The following is a 20,019-nucleotide window of genomic DNA, read 5'->3' on the forward strand; positions in this document are numbered from 1 at the left end:
TAACCCTAACCCTAACCCTAACCCTAACCCTAACCCTAACCCTAACCCTAACCCTAACCCTAACCCTAACCCTAACCCTAACCCTAACCCTAACCCTAACCCTAACCCTAACCCTAACCCTAACCCTAACCCTAACCCTAACCCTAACCCTAACCCTAACCCTAACCCTAACCCTAACCCTAACCCTAACCCTTAATCTAAACCCTAATCTTAACCATTTGGGGTCACAAGCCTAACCTTAACCCTAATTTATAATCTTACCCTTTAATCTGAACCCTAATCTTAACCATTTGGGGTCACAAGCCTAACCTTAACCCTAATTTATAATCCCACCCTTTATCTAAAACCCTAATCTTAACCATTTGGGGTCACAAGCCTAACCTTAACCCTAATTTATAATCTTACCCTTAACCTAAACCCTAATCTTAACCATTTGGGGTCACAAGCCTAACCTTAAACCCCAATTTATAATCCTACCCTTAATCTAAACCCTAATCTTAACCATTTGGGGTCACAAACCTAACCTTAACCCTAATTTATAATCTTACCCGTTAATCTGAACCCTAATCTTAACCATTTGGGAACAGATGTCTAACCTTAACCCTAATTTATAATCTTACCCTTCCATCTAAACCCTAATCTTAACCATTTGGGGTCACAAGCCTAACCTTAACCCTAATTTATAATCCTACCCTTAATCTGAACCCTAATCTTAACCATTTGGGAACAGACGTCTAACCTTAACCCTAATTTATAATCTCACCCTTTAATCGGAACCCTAATCTTAACCATTGGGGGTCACAAGCCTAACCTTAACCCTTATTTATAATCCTACCCTTAATCTAAACCCTAATCTTCACCATTGGGGGTCACAAGCCTAACCTTAACCCTAATTTATAATCCTACCCTTAACCTGAACCCTAATCTTAACCATTTGGGAACAGATGTCTAACCTTAACCCTAATTTATAATCTCACCCTTTAATCTGAACCCTAATCTTAACCATTGGGGGTCACAAGCCTAACCCTAACCCTAATTTATAATCCTACCCTTAATCTAAACCCTAATCTTAACCATTTGGGGTCACAAGCCTAACCTTAACCCTAATTTATAATCCTACCCTTAATCTAAACCCTAATCTTAACCATTTGGAGTGATAAGTCTAACCCTAACTCTAATTTATAATCCTAACCCTTTAATCTGAACCCTAATCTCAACCATTTGGGGTCATATGTCTAAACCTAACCCTGATTCATAATCTTACCCTTTAATCTGAACCCTAATTTAAACCATTTGGGGTCACAAACCTAACCTTAACCCTAATTTATATCTTACCCTTTAAATCTGAACCCTAATCTTAACCATTTGGGGTCAGATGTCTAACCCTAACCCTAATTTATAATCTCACCCTTTAATCTGAACCCTAATCCTAACCATTTGGGGTCACAAACCTAACCTTAACCCTAACTTATAATCTTACCCGTTAATCTGAACCCTAATCTTAACTATTTGGGATCATGTTCAACCCTAACCCTAATTTATAATCTTACTCTTCAATCTAAACCCTAATCTTAACCATTTGGGGTCACAAGCCTAACCTTAACCCTAATTTATAATCCTACCCTTAATCTGAACCCTAATCTTAACCCTTTGGGAACAGATGCCTAACCTTAACCCTAATTTATAATCTTACCCTTTAATCTAAACCCTAATCTTAACCATTTGGGGTCACAAGCCTTACCTTAACCCTAATTTATAAATCCTACCCTTAATCGGAACCCTAATCTTAACCATTTGGGAACAGATGTCTAACCTTAACCCTAATTTATAATCTTACCCTTTAATCTGAACCCTAATCTTAACCATTTGGGGGCAGATGTCTAACCTTAACCCTAATTTATTATCTTACCCTTCAATCTAAACCCTAATCTTAACCATTTGGGGTCACAAGCCTAACCTTAACCCTAATTCATAAGCTTACCCTTTCATCTGAACCCTAATCTCCACCAGGGGGGTCAGAGGTCTAACCCTAACCCTAATTTATATCTTACCCTTTAATCTGAACCCTAATCTTAACCATTTGGGGTCACAAGCCTAACCTTAACCCTAATTTATAATCCTACCCTTGATCTAAACCCTAATCTTAACCATTTGGGGTCACAAGCCTAACCTTAACCCTAATTTATAATCCTACCCTTCATCTAAACCCTAATCTTAACCATTTGGGGTCACAAGCCTAACCTTAACCCTAATTTATAATCCTACCCTTGATCTAAACCCTAATCTTAACCATTTGGGGTCACAAGCCTAACCTTTACCCTAATTTATAATCCTACCCTTCATCTAAACCCTAATCTTAACCATTTGGGATCACAAGCCTAACCTTAACCCTAATTTATAATCCTACCCTTAATCTAAACCCTAATCTTAACCATTTGGGGTCACAAGCCTAACCTTAACCCTAATTTATAAATCCTACCCTTAATCTAAACCCTAATCTTAACCATTTGGGGTCACAAGCCTAACCTTAACCCTAATTTATAATCTTACCCTTAATCTAAACCCTAATCTTAACCATTTGGGGTCACAAGCCTAACCTTAACCCTAATGTATAATCCTACCCTTAATCTGAACCCTAATCTTAACCATTTGGGAACAGATGTCTAACCTTAACCCTAATTTATAATCTTACCCTTCAATCTAAACCCTAATCTTAACCATTTGGAGTCACAAGCCTAACCTTAACCCTTAGTTATAATCTTACCCTTTAATCTGAACCCTAATCTCCACCAGGGGGGGTCAGAGGTCTAACCCTAACCCTAATTTATATCTTACCCTTCAATCTGAACCCTAATCTTAACCATTTGGGATCACAAGCCTAACCTTAACCCTAATTTACAATCCTACCCTTAATCTAAACCCTAATCTTAACCATTTGGGGTCACAAGCCTAACCTTAACCCTAATTTATAATCCTACCCTCAATCTAAAACCCTAATCTTAACCATTTGGGGCCACAAGCCTAACCTTAACCCTAATTTATAATCTTACCCGTTAATCTGAACCCTAATCTTAACCATTTGGGAACAGATGTCTAACCTTAACCCTAATTTATAATCTTACCCTTCCACCTAAACCCTAATCTTAACCATTTGGGGTCACAAGCCTAACCTAACCCTAATTTATAATCTTACCCTTAATCTAAACCCTAATCTTAACCATTTGGGGTCACAAGCCTAACCTTAAACCCTAATTTATAATCCTACCCTTAATCTAAACCCTAATCTTAACCATTTGGGGTCACAAACCTAACCTTAATCCTAATTTATAATCTTACCCGTTAATCTGAACCCTAATCTTAACCATTTGGGAACAGATGTCTAACCTTAACCCTAATTTATAATCTTACCCTTCCATCTAAACCCTAATCTTAACCATTTGGGGTCACAAGCCTAACTTTAACCCTAATTTATAATCCTACCCTTAATCTGAACCCTAATCTTAACCATTTGGGAACAGATGTCTAACCTTAACCCTAATTTATAATCTCACCCTTTAATCGGAACCCTAATCTTAACCATTGGGGGTCACAAGCCTAACCTTAACCCTAATTTATAATCCTACCCTTAATCTAAACCCTAATCTTAACCATTTGGGGTCACAAGCCTAACCTTAACCCTAATTTATAATCCTACCCTTAATCTAAACCCTAATCTTAACCATTTGGGGTCACAAGCCTAACCTTAACCCTAATTTATAATCCTACCCTTAATCTAAACCCTAATCTTAACCGTTTGGGGTCACAAGCCTAACCTTAACCCTAATTTATAATCCTACCCTTAATCTAAACCCTAATCTTAACCATTTGGGGTCACAAACCTTACCTTAACCCTAATTTATAATCCTTCCCTTAATCTAAACCCTAATCTTAACCATTTGGGGTCACAAGCCTAACCTTAACCCTAATTTATAATCCTACCCTTAATCTAAACCCTAATTTTAACCATTTGGGGTCACAAGCCTAACCTTAACCCTAATTTATAATCCTACCCTTAATCTAAACCCTAATCTTAACCATTTTGGGTCACAAGCCTAACCTTAACCCTAATTTATAATCCTACCCTTAATCTAAACCCTAATCTTAACCATTTGGGGTCACAAGCCTAACCTTAACCCTAATTTATAATCTTACCCGTTAATCTGAACCCTAATCTTAACCATTTGGGAACAGAGGTCTAACCTTAACCCTAATTTATAATCTTACCCTTTAATCTGAACCTTAATCCTAACCATTTGGGGTCACAAGCCTAACCTTAACCCTAATTTATAATCTTACCCGTTAATCTGAACCCTGATCTTAACCATTTGGGGTCACAAACCTAACCTTAACCCTAATTTATAATCCTACCCTTAATCTAAACCCTAATCTTAACCATTTGGGGTTACAAGCCTAACCTTAACCCTAATTTATAATCTTACCCGTTAATCTGAACCCTAATCTTAACCATTTGGGAACAGATGTCTAACCTTAACCCTAATTTATAATCTTACCCTTCCATCTAAACCCTAATCTTAACCATTTGGGGTCACAAGCCTAACCTGAACCCTAATTTATAATCCTACCCTTTATCTAAACCCTAATCTTAACCATTTGGGGTCACAAGCCTAACCTTAACCCTAATTTATAAATCCCACCCTTAATCTAAACCCTAATCTTAACCATTTGGGGTCACAAGCCTAACCTTAACCCTAATTTATAATCCTACCCTTAATCTAAACCCTAATCTTAACCATTTGGGGTCACAAGCCTAACCTGAACCCTAATTTATAATCCTACCCTTTATCTAAACCCTAATCTTAACCATTTGGGGTCACAAGCCTAACCTTAACCCTAATTTATAAATCCCACCCTTAATCTAAACCCTAATCTTAACCATTTGGGGTCACAAGCCTAACCTTAACCCTAATTTATAATCCTACCCTTAATCTAAACCCTAATCTTAACCATTTGGGGACACAAGCCTAACCTTAACCCTAATTTATAATCTTACCCGTTAATCTGAACCCTAATCTTACCATTTGGGAACAGATGTCTAACCTTAACCCTAATTTATAATCTTACCCTTCCATCTAAACCCTAATCTTAACCATTTGGGGTCACAAGCCTAACCTTAACCCTAATTTATAATCCTACCCTTAATCTGAACCCTAATCTTAACCATTTGGGAACAGATGTCTAACCTTAACCCTAATTTATAATCTCACCCTTTAATCTGAACCCTAATCTTAACCATTTGGGGTCACAAGTCTAACCTTAACCCTAATTTATAATCTTACCCGTTAATCTGAACCCTAATCTTAACCATTTGGGAACAGATGTCTAACCTTAACCCTAATTTATAACCTTACCCTTCCATCTAAACCCTAATCTTAACCATTGGGGGTCACAAGCCTTACCTTAACCCTAATTTATAAATCCTACCCTTAATCGGAACCCTAATCTTAACCATTTGGGAACAGATGTCTAACCTTAACCCTAATTTATAATCTTACCCGTTAATCTGAACCCTAATCTTAACCATTTGGGAACAGATGTCTAACCTTAACCCTAATTTATAATCTTACCCTTCCACCTAAACCCTAATCTTAACCATTTTGGGTCACAAGCCTAACCTTAACCCTAATTTATAATCTTACCCTTTAATCTGAACCCTAATCTTAATCAATTGGGGGCAGATGTCTAACCCTAACCCTAATTTATAATCTCACCCTTAAATCTGAACCCTAATCTTAACCATTTGGGAACAGATGTCTAACCTTAACCCTAATTTATAATCTTACCCTCTAAATCTGAACCCTAAACAGGGTTCTAAAACAAGCGCTTGACTAACTAGTTTTATTAATGGTAGAATCTATAATCTATAATATTTATTCATTTAAACTGGTACCGTTTCATTCCACTTATATAGACACAAACAATACAATTAAAGACTGTAAAATGTCTATTTCCCTCAAAAAGGGTTAGATAACAACCTTTACTGTGATACCACTGAGCTAATAAAAATGCTAACACAGGTCGTCATAGGCCCAGGAATTTATGAACCATGACCCCGGACCTGGTTTAGATACCATTAGTACATGCTAAACTTATGGTACCACTGGAAACGCGTGTCAAAAACAAATAATAATAATAATAAAAATAATAATAATAATAATAATAATAATAATTATAATAATAATAATAACAATAATATAAATAAAAATAATAACAATAATACTAATGCTAAAGGGCGATGACGATTTTCTTTGACCCGCCCCTAGAAAAAACCAACCAACCAGAACACGGTATTCCATTACCCACAAGGCATAGGGAGACTTATAAATTGGCTCAGAGCGGGATCACACTCTCTCTCTTACGACCCCAAGCGAGCCATAAGGTAGGTTTCCCCTGACGGGTGAAAAATAATTATTTAAATTGATTCAAAGGTACAGAGTAAACCGATCAATCAGAGTCTATTCTTCTGTATTCTGTTGATAACATGTTATAGACCTTATATTTTGACACACTGTGGGGATAACTTGTTTTAACAATTCATAAATTATTCCGTTATACAATTAACGGCGGAGTGGAACCAGACTCCCACATAACGCGGTCACATTTTTCCAAATCTGTCCTCAATAAGAGACCATTCAATATTAAAAGCCAATTAATTCCATTATTAATATATTATTAATACAGCACCAAAACTCTAAATCCGAGGATTTATGACCCCCGGAGGTGCCGGAAAATATTCCGGCCGCACCCATTACGTGGTCACAAAATGGCGGCCGACCGCACACGAGGTAGACTGGGACAAGGTCATCATTCCTTTATTCTGCATTAAAACGTTATAAATCACGTCGGGACTAATAACGTTTAATTACCAATACATTACAGTTATTATATTCAGACCCTTTTGCGGGGACCGCAAGCGGGCTAGCGCTATATGATCCCTTACGGGAGTGAAATAATTTATAAGTTGATTCTAATGTACATTTTAAGCCGATCAATCGGGGTCTACTCTTCTGTATTTTATTGATAATATGTTGTAGACCTTATACTTAGACACACTATGGGGTTAGCATGTTTTAACAATACAGTAATGATTCCGTTATAATGAACGGCGGAGTGGAACCGGCTCCCCCTCAAACGCGATCACCTTTTTCCAATTTATTTTTAATTAGGGGCTATCCAATATTAAAAGCCAATACAGCCCATTCTTGATATATTATTATTAATGCACCAAAACCCTAAATCGGAGGATAAATTACCCCGGAGGGGCTGCATAAGGCTCCGCTCACGCTATTAAAGGGGACACAAAATGGCGGCCGAGCGCACATGTTTTTAACTTTGACCAGGTCTTCATTCCTTTTCCAGGATTGAATCCGTTTGATGCAGGTATTTTAAGCATCGTTGAATTAGTGTTTTAAACACACCATTTCTCTGCCTTTTCCAGGATTAAATCCGTTTGATGTATATATTTAAAGCATTATTTATTTAGGGTTATAAACACACAATATCTCTGCCTTTTCCATGACTAAATCCGTTTGATACAGGTATTTTTAGCATCGTTTAATTAGTGTTTTAAACACACAATTCCTCTGCCTTTTCCAGGATTAAATCCGTTTCACATATATATATTTAAAGCATTATTCATTTAGTGTTATAAACACACAATTTCTCTGCCTTTTCCATGACTAAATCCGTTTGATGCAGGTATTTTAAGCACCAGTTATTGAGTGTTATAAACAAATAATAACTCTGCCTGTTCCATGACTCAATCCGTTTGATGCAGGTATTTTGGCATCATTTAATTAGTGTTTTAAACACACAATTCCTCTGCCTTTTCCAGGATTAAATCCGTTTGATGTATAGATTTAAAGCATTATTTATTCAGTGTTTTAAACACACAATATCTCTGCCTTTTCCATGACTAAATCCGTTAGATGCAGGTACTTTAAGCATCATTTAATTAGTGTTTTAAACACACAATATCTCTGCTTTTTCCAGGACTAAATCCGTTTGATGCAGGTCTTTTAAGCATCATTTAATTAGTGTTTTAAACACACAATTACTCTGCCTCTTCCAGGATCAAATCCGTTTGATACATAGATTTAAAGCATTATTCAGTGTTTTAAACACACAATATCTCTGCCTTTTCCATGACTAAATCCGTTTGATGCAGGTTTTCCAACATCATTGATTTAGCCTAATAATGCGGTTCACTCGCCCAAAATACAGCGGTCATATTGACTTTACTCTGGTCTATCGACCCGGTCTCACCTCTTAGCTTACTGACCCGACCTACCTACCAGTCCTTTTCCCCTAGTTGGGAGCGTTTAGAAAACAACACAACACCGGGGACCTGATCGACCCCGGCGGGCCACCCTAGATTGAGGGCGTCTAGTGACAATGGCCGAAACGTCCAGTGATCTCTAGGTCCACTACTGAGGAATGTGTTCCAAACAACCACCACAAAGGACTATTTGTCCCCCCAAAAAAATTATTTTTATTATTTTGGAGGACAAACAATTACTGACCATAGATCTATATAGCGTTCCAATAACTCTCGTCCAGCATATTATTCTCTCTGTTTTCAGAGGAATGATAAATATTGGCAACTTGATCTTCAAATGTTCCTTTTTCTCGGATTACAAAACGGATTCATTTTACTCAATTTTGGTGTTTTCTCTGATCAATTAACTATTTGTCTATTGCTAACCACTAAAAATACAGTACTCTTCTCATTCGGGGTTTATTTCAATCCCTCTGGTATCCTTTGCAAGAATAATAATCATTGTTTCTAATAAACAGACTATGTGAGAAAAGGATACTCGCACTACCCTCTGCCGCCACTAGATGGAGACAGGAGACCACTAATGGGTAACTGACTACTACAGTCATTTTACAAACCACTCCAGTTGCTGGTAATGATAGCCACAACATGCAAATAAAGATAAATTTCGGATCATTTAATTTATTTAAATAATATTATATTTTATTCTATTAATCCCTCTTGCATTAATCCCAATAATTTTAGTGACATCAATAGACCTTTCACCTTACCTTCATCTAATCTCTAATTTAGGTTCCCAAATACAAAGACCAGGTCCATATACCCTAACCCTATTTCAATTAGATTTAAAGTTTAATTCAGGCCTCTCAGGTGGATAAAAGGAGGGTGGATTTATCTTTGATTAGACAGCACCCCATGGCTGTTCATAATTGATTTAATCCGGTTTCCTCCATTTTTGACAGGTCCTGTTTTGGCTATTTGTGTCTGTGTGTCCCTCTGTGTTAGCTATTTCAATTAGATTTAAAGTTAAGTTCAGGCCTCTCAGGTGGATAAAGGGAGGTGGATTTGCCTTTGATTAGACAGCACCCCATGGCTGTTCATAATTGATTTAATCCGGTTTCCCCCATTGTTGACAGGTCCTGTTTTAACTATTGGTGTCTGTGTGTCTCTCTCTCTCTCTCTCTCTCCCTCTCTCTCGCTCTATGTGTACCCACCTCAAAGCTCACTGACCTGACCTACCTACCTGTCCTTTTCCCCAAGTTGGGACCGTTTAGAAAATAACACAACACCGGGGACTTGATCATCCCCGGCTGGGGCCACCCTAGTTTGAGAGTGTCTGGTGATAATGGCCGAAACACTCGATGATCTCTGGGTCCATCACTGAGGATGTGTTCAAAACAAGTATAAAGGACTAGTTTGTTCCCCAAAAAACCTCTTTTTTTGAGAACAAACAACTACTGACTATCTGTCACCATAACCTCTTTTCCCAAATGAAAAGGAGGTGCACTTGCGCTACCAGCTGCCGCCACTAGATGGAGACAGGAGACCACAAATGGAGGACTGGCTGACGGGAGAGGTATATGCACCACTCTGGCCTTTTGCCTAATCCTAAATTACTTCTCCATAAAAGGTTATTTTACTCTCAACTCCAACAATTTAAATTAACTTAAGGTACACTCTTACCCTTAGTCCCAGCTCTAAACTTAACCAGTCGGGCCTATATGCCTAATCCTAAAATCAATATTATTCATAGACTATCTTCCCCTCAGTTTGACCACTAATCCCAACCACTTTGGCTCTTTGCCTAAACCTAAACCACATCCCCCCTCCCCACTTTTTCCTCCTGACCTATTGTTCGACCCTGCTCTGGGCGAGGTTAAACGTAAGGAAATGGGCCATAAACAGATACCGCCAAAGCGGCAAGGGGAGGGCATTCGTTGGTAACCACCCTCTACCCCTCCCTGTGTCTGTCCTTCAAGCTTAATTACTCTGTCTACTACACTTTACACACCTATGACCCAGTCATGATGCTAAGCTAGGGCATGAGCCGACACGTCCTCGTAGTGCGCGTGCCTTTCCTTGGATCTCTGTATAACCATGAAGTCGTCGGGCGACATGGGGAGATCCGGTGGCCCTTACAAAAACCTAACCCTAACCCTAACCCTAACCCTAACCCTAACCCTAACCCTAACCCTAACCCTAACCCCTAACCCCTAACCCTAACCCTAACCCTAACCCTAACCCTAACCCTAACCCCTAACCCCTAACCCTAACCCTAACCCTAACCCTAACCCTAACCCTAACCCTAACCCTACCCTAACCCTAACCCTAACCCTAACCCTAACCCTAACCCTAACCCTAACCTAACCTAACCCTAACCCTAACCCTAACCCTAACCCTAACCCTAACCCTAACCCTAACCCTAACCCTAACCCTAACCCTAACCCCTAACCCTAACCCTAACCCTACCCCTAACCCTAACCCTAACCCTAACCCTAACCCTAACCCTAACCCTAACCCTAACCCTAACCCCTAACCCCTAACCCCTAACCCTAACCCTAACCCTAACCCTAACCCTAACCCTAACCCTAACCCTAACCCCTAACCCCTAACCCTAACCCTAACCCTAACCCTAACCCTAACCCTAACCCTAACCCTAACCCTAACCCTAACCCTAACCCTAACCCCCTAACCCTAACCCTAACCCTAACCCTAACCCTAACCCTAACCCTAACCCTAACCCTAACCCTAACCCTAACCCCTAACCCTAACCCTAACCCTAACCCTAACCCCTAACCCTAACCCTAACCCTAACCCTAACCCTAACCCTAAACCCTAACCCTAACCCTAACCCTAACCCTAACCCTAACCCTAACCCTAACCCTAACCCCTAACCCCTAACCCTAACCCTAACCCTAACCCTAACCCTAACCCTAACCCTAACCCACAACCCCAACCCCAACCCCAACCCCAACCCCAACCCCAACCCCAACCCCAACCCCAACCCCAACCCCAACCCCAACCCTAACCCCAACCCTAACCCTAACCCTAACCCTAACCCTAACCCTAACCCTAACCCTAACCCTAACCCTAACCCCTAACCCTAACCCCTAACCCTAACCCTAACCCTAACCCTAACCCTAACCCTAACCCTAACCCTAACCCCCTAACCCTAACCCTAACCCCCTAACCCTAACCCTAACCCTAACCCCCTAACCCTAACCCTAACCCTAACCCTAACCCTAACCCTAACCCTAACCCTAACCCTAACCCTAACCCTAACCCTAACCCTAACCCTAACCCTAACCCTAACCCTAACCCTAACCCTAACCCTAACCCTAACCCAACTCCAACAATTTAAATTAACTTAAGGTACACTCTTACCCTTAGTCCCAGCTCTAAACTTAACCACTCTGGCCTTTTGCCTAATCCTAAATTACTTCTCCATAAAAGGTTATTTTACTCTCAACTCCAACAATTTAAATTAACTTAAGGTACACTCTTACCCTTAGTCCCAGCTCTAAACTTAACCAGTCGGACCTATATGCCTAATCCTAAAATCAATATTATTCATAGACTATCTTCCCCTCAGTTTGACCACTAATCCCAACCACTCTGGCCCTTTGCCTAAACCTAAACCACATCCCCCCTCCCCACTTTTTCCTCCTAACCTATTGTTCGACCCTGCTCTGGGCGAGACTGGACGTAAGGAAATGGGCCATACACAGATACCGCCAAAGCGGCAAGGGGAGGGCATTCGTTGGTAACCACCCTCTACCCCTCCCTGTGTCTGTTCTTCAAGCTTAATTACTCTGTCTACTACACTTGACACACTTATGACCCAGTCATGATGCTAAGCTAGGGCATGAGCCGACACGTCTCTAGCGCGCGTGCCTCTCCTTGGATCTCTGTATAACCATGAAGTCGTCGGGCGACATGGGGAGATCCGGTGGTCCTTACAAAAACCTAACCCTAGCCAGAACCTGGAGATACGGGGGACGTGCTCCGAAACTAAGTATGATTGGCTGAGTCGCTCGTTTTCTTTCCCACCACACATCAATCAATTATTTAGTGATTAGTGGTCTACTGTCATGAAGCCCCCTCTTTTAAAATACTCCTGAACAACTGAGATTGTCATTCATAGCTAGTGTAGTAAGAACAATGGTAGAAAATCCACCTAGCTGACACATCTCAGATTGGGAAGGACTGCTAATAGGATAATAACAAAATAATCCAACATTTTTACTTTCAAAATCTAATTAATTAATGACTCCACTTATGAGTCTCAGGCCGGGGTCAGTTATGCTGCCGCGAAGAGTTCGTCTCTGTTGTCTGAGGGCATCTTTCAGAACATTCCCATACAATGAAATATATCATTGAAGAGCTAGGGTGAACCACCAGGGTAACCTAGCTCACTTACCGAAGGATGGGAATGATTTCTGACCAAATAGGACAAAATAATAAGGCACAGTATTATCTTTAGATTATACCTTAATTACTTATGAGTGTACCTTTTTAACTTTGCCCTTAGTCGGACCGCGAAACTTTGTGGTTAGACTGAGAGTAGAAGAGGTCAACTGACCAATTCTACTGAGTGAAGGCGTTTAAACATCCGCTTATATTCACTCTTAAAATAGGAAAGGGGTTGAGAACACAATAGAAATGATATCTGGATTTAATTTAATATATACCACTCTAACTTTACTCTTAAATAGATAAATACATTTTGGGTACAATGAGTTTAAAAATAAAATAATATAGATATATAAAAAATATTTTTAATATAAGTCTGAACGGATTTATAAGGATTTTTTATTATAATACACTGTATATTATAATTGACTTGCAGTTCATGGAGTAACCACTATGAGTGCTAAGGGTCATGTTACCTTCAATTCCGCCGGATCTAACGTCACTTCCGGTTGGCGGCAATATTATTATTGCCTTGCAGTTCATGGAGTAACCACTATGAGTGCTAAGGGCCATGTTACCTTTAATTCCGCCGGATCTAACGTCACTTCCGATTGGCGGCATTACCACTTCCGGGCTAGTAATTACATGTGGCGGCGGCTGAGAGAGCATGTGTGTTAAGATTCTACTAAAATCCTCTGACATCCACATGAAATACTGGTCTTTCAACGTCGAGAGTGAGTACGTGTGATTATTAACATGTTAGAGACCAGATATCAGGGTCCATTTGTGTAAAAATAAATTTTAAATACTTACATAAATAAATAATTTCAATATACACTTCACAAGATGGCTGATTCTAATCATCTTTACTAATTCTCTCTGGCAATGAGAACCATTCTATTTTCCATTAGATTTAAAGTTTAACACTATTGGGCTGTGAGTGTGTGGGTGTGTTTGTGTATATTTGAGCTTTTTCAATTAGATTTAAAGTTGAATTCAGGCCTCTCAGGTGGATATAAGGAGGGTGGATTTATCTTTGATTAGACAGCACCCCATGGCTGTTCATAATTGATTTAATCCGGTTTCCTCCATTTTTGACAGGTCCTGTTTTAGCTATTTGTGTCTGTGTGTCCCTCTGTGTTAGCTATTTCAATTAGATTTAAAGTTAAGTTCAGGCCTCTCAGGTGGATAAAGGGAGGTGGATTTGCCTTTGATTAGACAGCACCCCATGGCTGTTCATAATTGATTTAATCCGGTTTCCCCCATTGTTGACAGGTCCTGTTTTAACTATTGGTGTCTGTGTGTCTCTCTCTCTCTCTCTCTCTCTCTCGCTCTATGTGTACCCACCTCAAAGCTCACTGACCTGACCTACCTACCTGTCCTTTTCCCCAAGTTGGGACGGTTTAGAAAACAACACAACACCGGGGACTTGATCATCCCCGGCTGGGGCCACCCTAGTTTGAGAGTGTCTGGTGATAATGGCCGAAACACTCGATGATCTCTGGGTCCATCACTGAGGATGTGTTCAAAACAAGTATAAAGGACTAGTTTGTTCCCCAAAAAACCTCTTTTTTTGAGAACAAACAACTACTGACTATCTGTCACCATAACCTCTTTTCCCAAATGAAAAGGAGGTGCACTTGCACTACCAGCTGCCGCCACTAGATGGAGACAGGAGACCACAAATGGAGGACTGGCTGACGGGAGAGGTATATGCACCACTCTGGCCTTTTGCCTAATCCTAAATTACTTCTCCATAAAAGGTTATTTTACTCTCAACTCCAACAATTTAAATTAACTTAAGGTACACTCTTACCCTTAGTCCCAGCTCTAAACTTAACCAGTCGGACCTATATGCCTAATCCTAAAATCAATATTATTCATAGACTATCTTCCCCTCAGTTTGACCACTAATCCCAACCACTCTGGCCCTTTGCCTAAACCTAAACCACATCCCCCCTCCCCACTTTTTCCTCCTAACCTATTGTTCGACCCTGCTCTGGGCGAGACTGGACGTAAGGAAATGGGCCATACACAGATACCGCCAAAGCGGCAAGGGGAGGGCATTCGTTGGTAACCACCCTCTACCCCTCCCTGTGTCTGTTCTTCAAGCTTAATTACTCTGTCTACTACACTTGACACACTTATGACCCAGTCATGATGCTAAGCTAGGGCATGAGCCGACACGTCTCTAGCGCGCGTGCCTCTCCTTGGATCTCTGTATAACCATGAAGTCGTCGGGCGACATGGGGAGATCCGGTGGTCCTTACAAAAACCTAACCCTAGCCAGAACCTGGAGATACGGGGGACGTGCTCCGAAACTAAGTATGATTGGCTGAGTCGCTCGTTTTCTTTCCCACCACACATCAATCAATTATTTAGTGATTAGTGGTCTACTGTCATGAAGCCCCCTCTTTTAAAATACTCCTGAACAACTGAGATTGTCATTCATAGCTAGTGTAGTAAGAACAATGGTAGAAAATCCACCTAGCTGACACATCTCAGATTGGGAAGGACTGCTAATAGGATAATAACAAAATAATCCAACATTTTTACTTTCAAAATCTAATTAATTAATGACTCCACTTATGAGTCTCAGGCCGGGGTCAGTTATGCTGCCGCGAAGAGTTCGTCTCTGTTGTCTGAGGGCATCTTTCAGAACATTCCCATACAATGAAATATATCATTGAAGAGCTAGGGTGAACCACCAGGGTAACCTAGCTCACTTACCGAAGGATGGGAATGATTTCTGACCAAATAGGACAAAATAATAAGGCACAGTATTATCTTTAGATTATACCTTAATTACTTATGAGTGTACCTTTTTAACTTTGCCCTTAGTCGGACCGCGAAACTTTGTGGTTAGACTGAGAGTAGAAGAGGTCAACTGACCAATTCTACTGAGTGAAGGCGTTTAAACATCCGCTTATATTCACTCTTAAAATAGGAAAGGGGTTGAGAACACAATAGAAATGATATCTGGATTTAATTTAATATATACCACTCTAACTTTACTCTTAAATAGATAAATACATTTTGGGTACAATGAGTTTAAAAATAAAATAATATAGATATATAAAAAATATTTTTAATATAAGTCTGAACGGATTTATAAGGATTTTTTATTATAATACACTGTATATTATAATTGACTTGCAGTTCATGGAGTAACCACTATGAGTGCTAAGGGTCATGTTACCTTCAATTCCGCCGGATCTAACGTCACTTCCGGTTGGCGGCAATATTATTATTGCCTTGCAGTTCATGGAGTAACCACTATGAGTGCTAAGGGCCATGTTACCTTTAATTCCGCCGGATCTAACGTCACTTCCGATTGGCGGCATTACCACTTCCGGGCTAGTAATTACATGTGGCGGCGGCTGAGAGAGCATGTGTGTTAAGATTCTACTAAAATCCTCTGACATCCACATGAAATACTGGTCTTTCAACGTCGAGAGTGAGTACGTGTGATTATTAACATGTTAGAGACCAGATATCAGGGTCCATTTGTGTAAAAATAAATTTTAAATACTTACATAAATAAATAATTTCAATATACACTTCACAAGATGGCTGATTCTAATCATCTTTACTAATTCTCTCTGGCAATGAGAACCATTCTATTTTCCATTAGATTTAAAGTTTAACACTATTGGGCTGTGAGTGTGTGGGTGTGTTTGTGTATATTTGAGCTTTTTCAATTAGATTTAAAGTTGAATTCAGGCCTCTCAGGTGGATATAAGGAGGGTGGATTTATCTTTGATTAGACAGCACCCCATGGCTGTTCATAATTGATTTAATCCGGTTTCCTCCATTTTTGACAGGTCCTGTTTTAGCTATTTGTGTCTGTGTGTCCCTCTGTGTTAGCTATTTCAATTAGATTTAAAGTTAAGTTCAGGCCTCTCAGGTGGATAAAGGGAGGTGGATTTGCCTTTGATTAGACAGCACCCCATGGCTGTTCATAATTGATTTAATCCGGTTTCCCCCATTGTTGACAGGTCCTGTTTTAACTATTGGTGTCTGTGTGTCTCTCTCTCTCTCTCTCTCTCTCTCGCTCTATGTGTACCCACCTCAAAGCTCACTGACCTGACCTACCTACCTGTCCTTTTCCCCAAGTTGGGACGGTTTAGAAAACAACACAACACCGGGGACTTGATCATCCCCGGCTGGGGCCACCCTAGTTTGAGAGTGTCTGGTGATAATGGCCGAAACACTCGATGATCTCTGGGTCCATCACTGAGGATGTGTTCAAAACAAGTATAAAGGACTAGTTTGTTCCCCAAAAAACCTCTTTTTTTGAGAACAAACAACTACTGACTATCTGTCACCATAACCTCTTTTCCCAAATGAAAAGGAGGTGCACTTGCACTACCAGCTGCCGCCACTAGATGGAGACAGGAGACCACAAATGGAGGACTGGCTGACGGGAGAGGTATATGCACCACTCTGGCCTTTTGCCTAATCCTAAATTACTTCTCCATAAAAGGTTATTTTACTCTCAACTCCAACAATTTAAATTAACTTAAGGTACACTCTTACCCTTAGTCCCAGCTCTAAACTTAACCAGTCGGACCTATATGCCTAATCCTAAAATCAATATTATTCATAGACTATCTTCCCCTCAGTTTGACCACTAATCCCAACCACTCTGGCCCTTTGCCTAAACCTAAACCACATCCCCCCTCCCCACTTTTTCCTCCTAACCTATTGTTCGACCCTGCTCTGGGCGAGACTGGACGTAAGGAAATGGGCCATACACAGATACCGCCAAAGCGGCAAGGGGAGGGCATTCGTTGGTAACCACCCTCTACCCCTCCCTGTGTCTGTTCTTCAAGCTTAATTACTCTGTCTACTACACTTGACACACTTATGACCCAGTCATGATGCTAAGCTAGGGCATGAGCCGACACGTCTCTAGCGCGCGTGCCTCTCCTTGGATCTCTGTATAACCATGAAGTCGTCGGGCGACATGGGGAGATCCGGTGGTCCTTACAAAAACCTAACCTAACCCTAACCCTAACCCTAACCCTAACCCTAACCCAGCGTTTCGCCCCCTCATACGCCAACATTTACATGAGCGAGTGGGAGCGAGAAGCACTGGCCAAGTGTACCCATCTACCATCCCTGTACCGTCGATTCCTGGACGACATTATTGGCATCTGGCCCCATGACATCTCCTTATTCCCACAGTTCATCAACACCCTCAACAGCCATCACCCCACCATCAAAGTAAAATACATCATACATGAACACACAGTCAACTTTTTAGATACCACAGTCTTTTTCCAACCTCTCAACAACACACACAAAAAAATACTCACTAAGGTTTACTTTAAGTCCACGGACACACATTCACTACTACATAAATCCAGTTATCACCCAAAACACACTTTCCCAGGAATCATCAAATCTCAAATTATCCGTTTTCACCGGATTTCCTCCAAACCATCTGACTTCCACCATTCCGTTAGGATTCTGTTCCATAGCCTGCAAGCAAGAGGCTATTCCAAACGCTTCCTCCGTCATATAAAGGACACCACCTTGGCCAGCCTCGCTCCCACTCGCTCTCCTCCTCCGCCTCCCCTTAGAGGAAATCCACCTCAGGTCATGGACTCGGACCAGTCTCCACTCCCAACACCCCTCTCCACTCCCGAATCTTCCTCCCCCCACCCTAACCAGGGTTTGCATCCCACCCCCCTCTTCCCTAACCCCAACCCCTTGGGACGTGGAGACTGCCCGGACCACTCCCCCACCGACAACCCTCCCCCACCCAGTCCTAACCCCAACCACCCCCCACCTGACCCTAACCCCAACCCTAACCCTAACCCTAACCCCAACCCTAACCCCAACCCCAACCCTAACCCTAACCCCAACCCCAACCCTTACCCTAACCCTAACCCGGACCCCAACTGTCAACTCATCCCATTTGTCTCCACCTTTTCCCACACCATCACAGGATTCCACCGGACAGTTAAACATAACTTCTCTCTCCTCCAGTCACAACCATTCTTCTCCAACCACAGGGTCATTTCAGCCTACCGGAAAAATCCAAGCCTACACGACATACTCATACATTCCAAATTTAGCAGCAACAGAGCCTTACCACCTTCACAACATAGTCACCATTACATCAACAGAAAATACATACATAACCAATACAGTGGAGCAGCCTTCCCTGCCCTTGGTTCATTTTCCCTTAATCACAGCAACATAGTCTACATTATCACATGCAACACCTGTAAAAAACACTACATAGGCGAAACAAAACACACCATACTCACCCGTCTCAAACAGCATCTGTACAACATTGGGGAAGGTCGACTCCCAACCCCCCTGGTCACCCATTTCCAACAACACCCGCCAGACCAACTCATCATCTCGGGCCTGGAAACCAACGACCGGTGGACCATCGGGCAGAGGAAGAGGGCGGAAACATCTTGGATCCAGAAACTCGGGACAACCATACCCAGGGGACTCAACGACAGCTAGCTCTATCTCCTCTGGATCCTCCCTCTCCTCTGCCCTACAGTCCCAGGGATGATCTGTACTGCTCCTCCTCCTCCTTGGTCCATACACTAACAGGATAACACACCCACAACACCCATCCACAGACCCCTAGGCCAGTGCTAACAATTCCCATACCGGAATCCATAACACTACCCCTAACCCAAACCTAACCCTGCCCGTGCCATTGGTCTGGACTGACTACACCACACTCCACCACCATTCCTATCCTGTATCCCCACCTTTCATTACTGACCGCCCACATATGTCTCCCCACACCATGGTAACTTCCTCACAAAACAACACCCAACACATTTTTCTTACACTACACCCCATAGTTATGTTGCACCCTACACAGGTTTTGTTTCTTTATTGTTTTGTAAGTTTTTCCGGCGGCCAGCTGTCGGCTGGTCTCGTACCCCGACCTCCCAGGTGAAGCAGCCGCACCCTACCCACTGAGCTACCCACTGTTCATGAAATACATACCAACACAACCAATACATCATTCATTTCCTCTCACATACACCCATTGCCTTACCCCCTTCACTAGCCTATCGGAGCATTTCTAAGCATCCACCTATTGGAACTTGGAGGCGGGACTCTCCGCCCTCCTCCAACATTTCAAATAGCCTCATTGTGTCTCACTCCTCTTGATCCTCTGAAGAAGCAGCAACTCCTGCGAAACGTCAGGAGGATTTTTCGCCCGCTGCACAGTACCTACCACTTGATAATATTGTAAGGTTTTTAAATTATTTATGCTTTTAAAT

The sequence above is a fragment of the Notothenia rossii genome (assembly GCF_949606895.1).
Source record: "Notothenia rossii genome assembly, chromosome: 9".
In the NCBI taxonomy this organism is placed as follows: domain Eukaryota; kingdom Metazoa; phylum Chordata; class Actinopteri; order Perciformes; family Nototheniidae; genus Notothenia; species Notothenia rossii.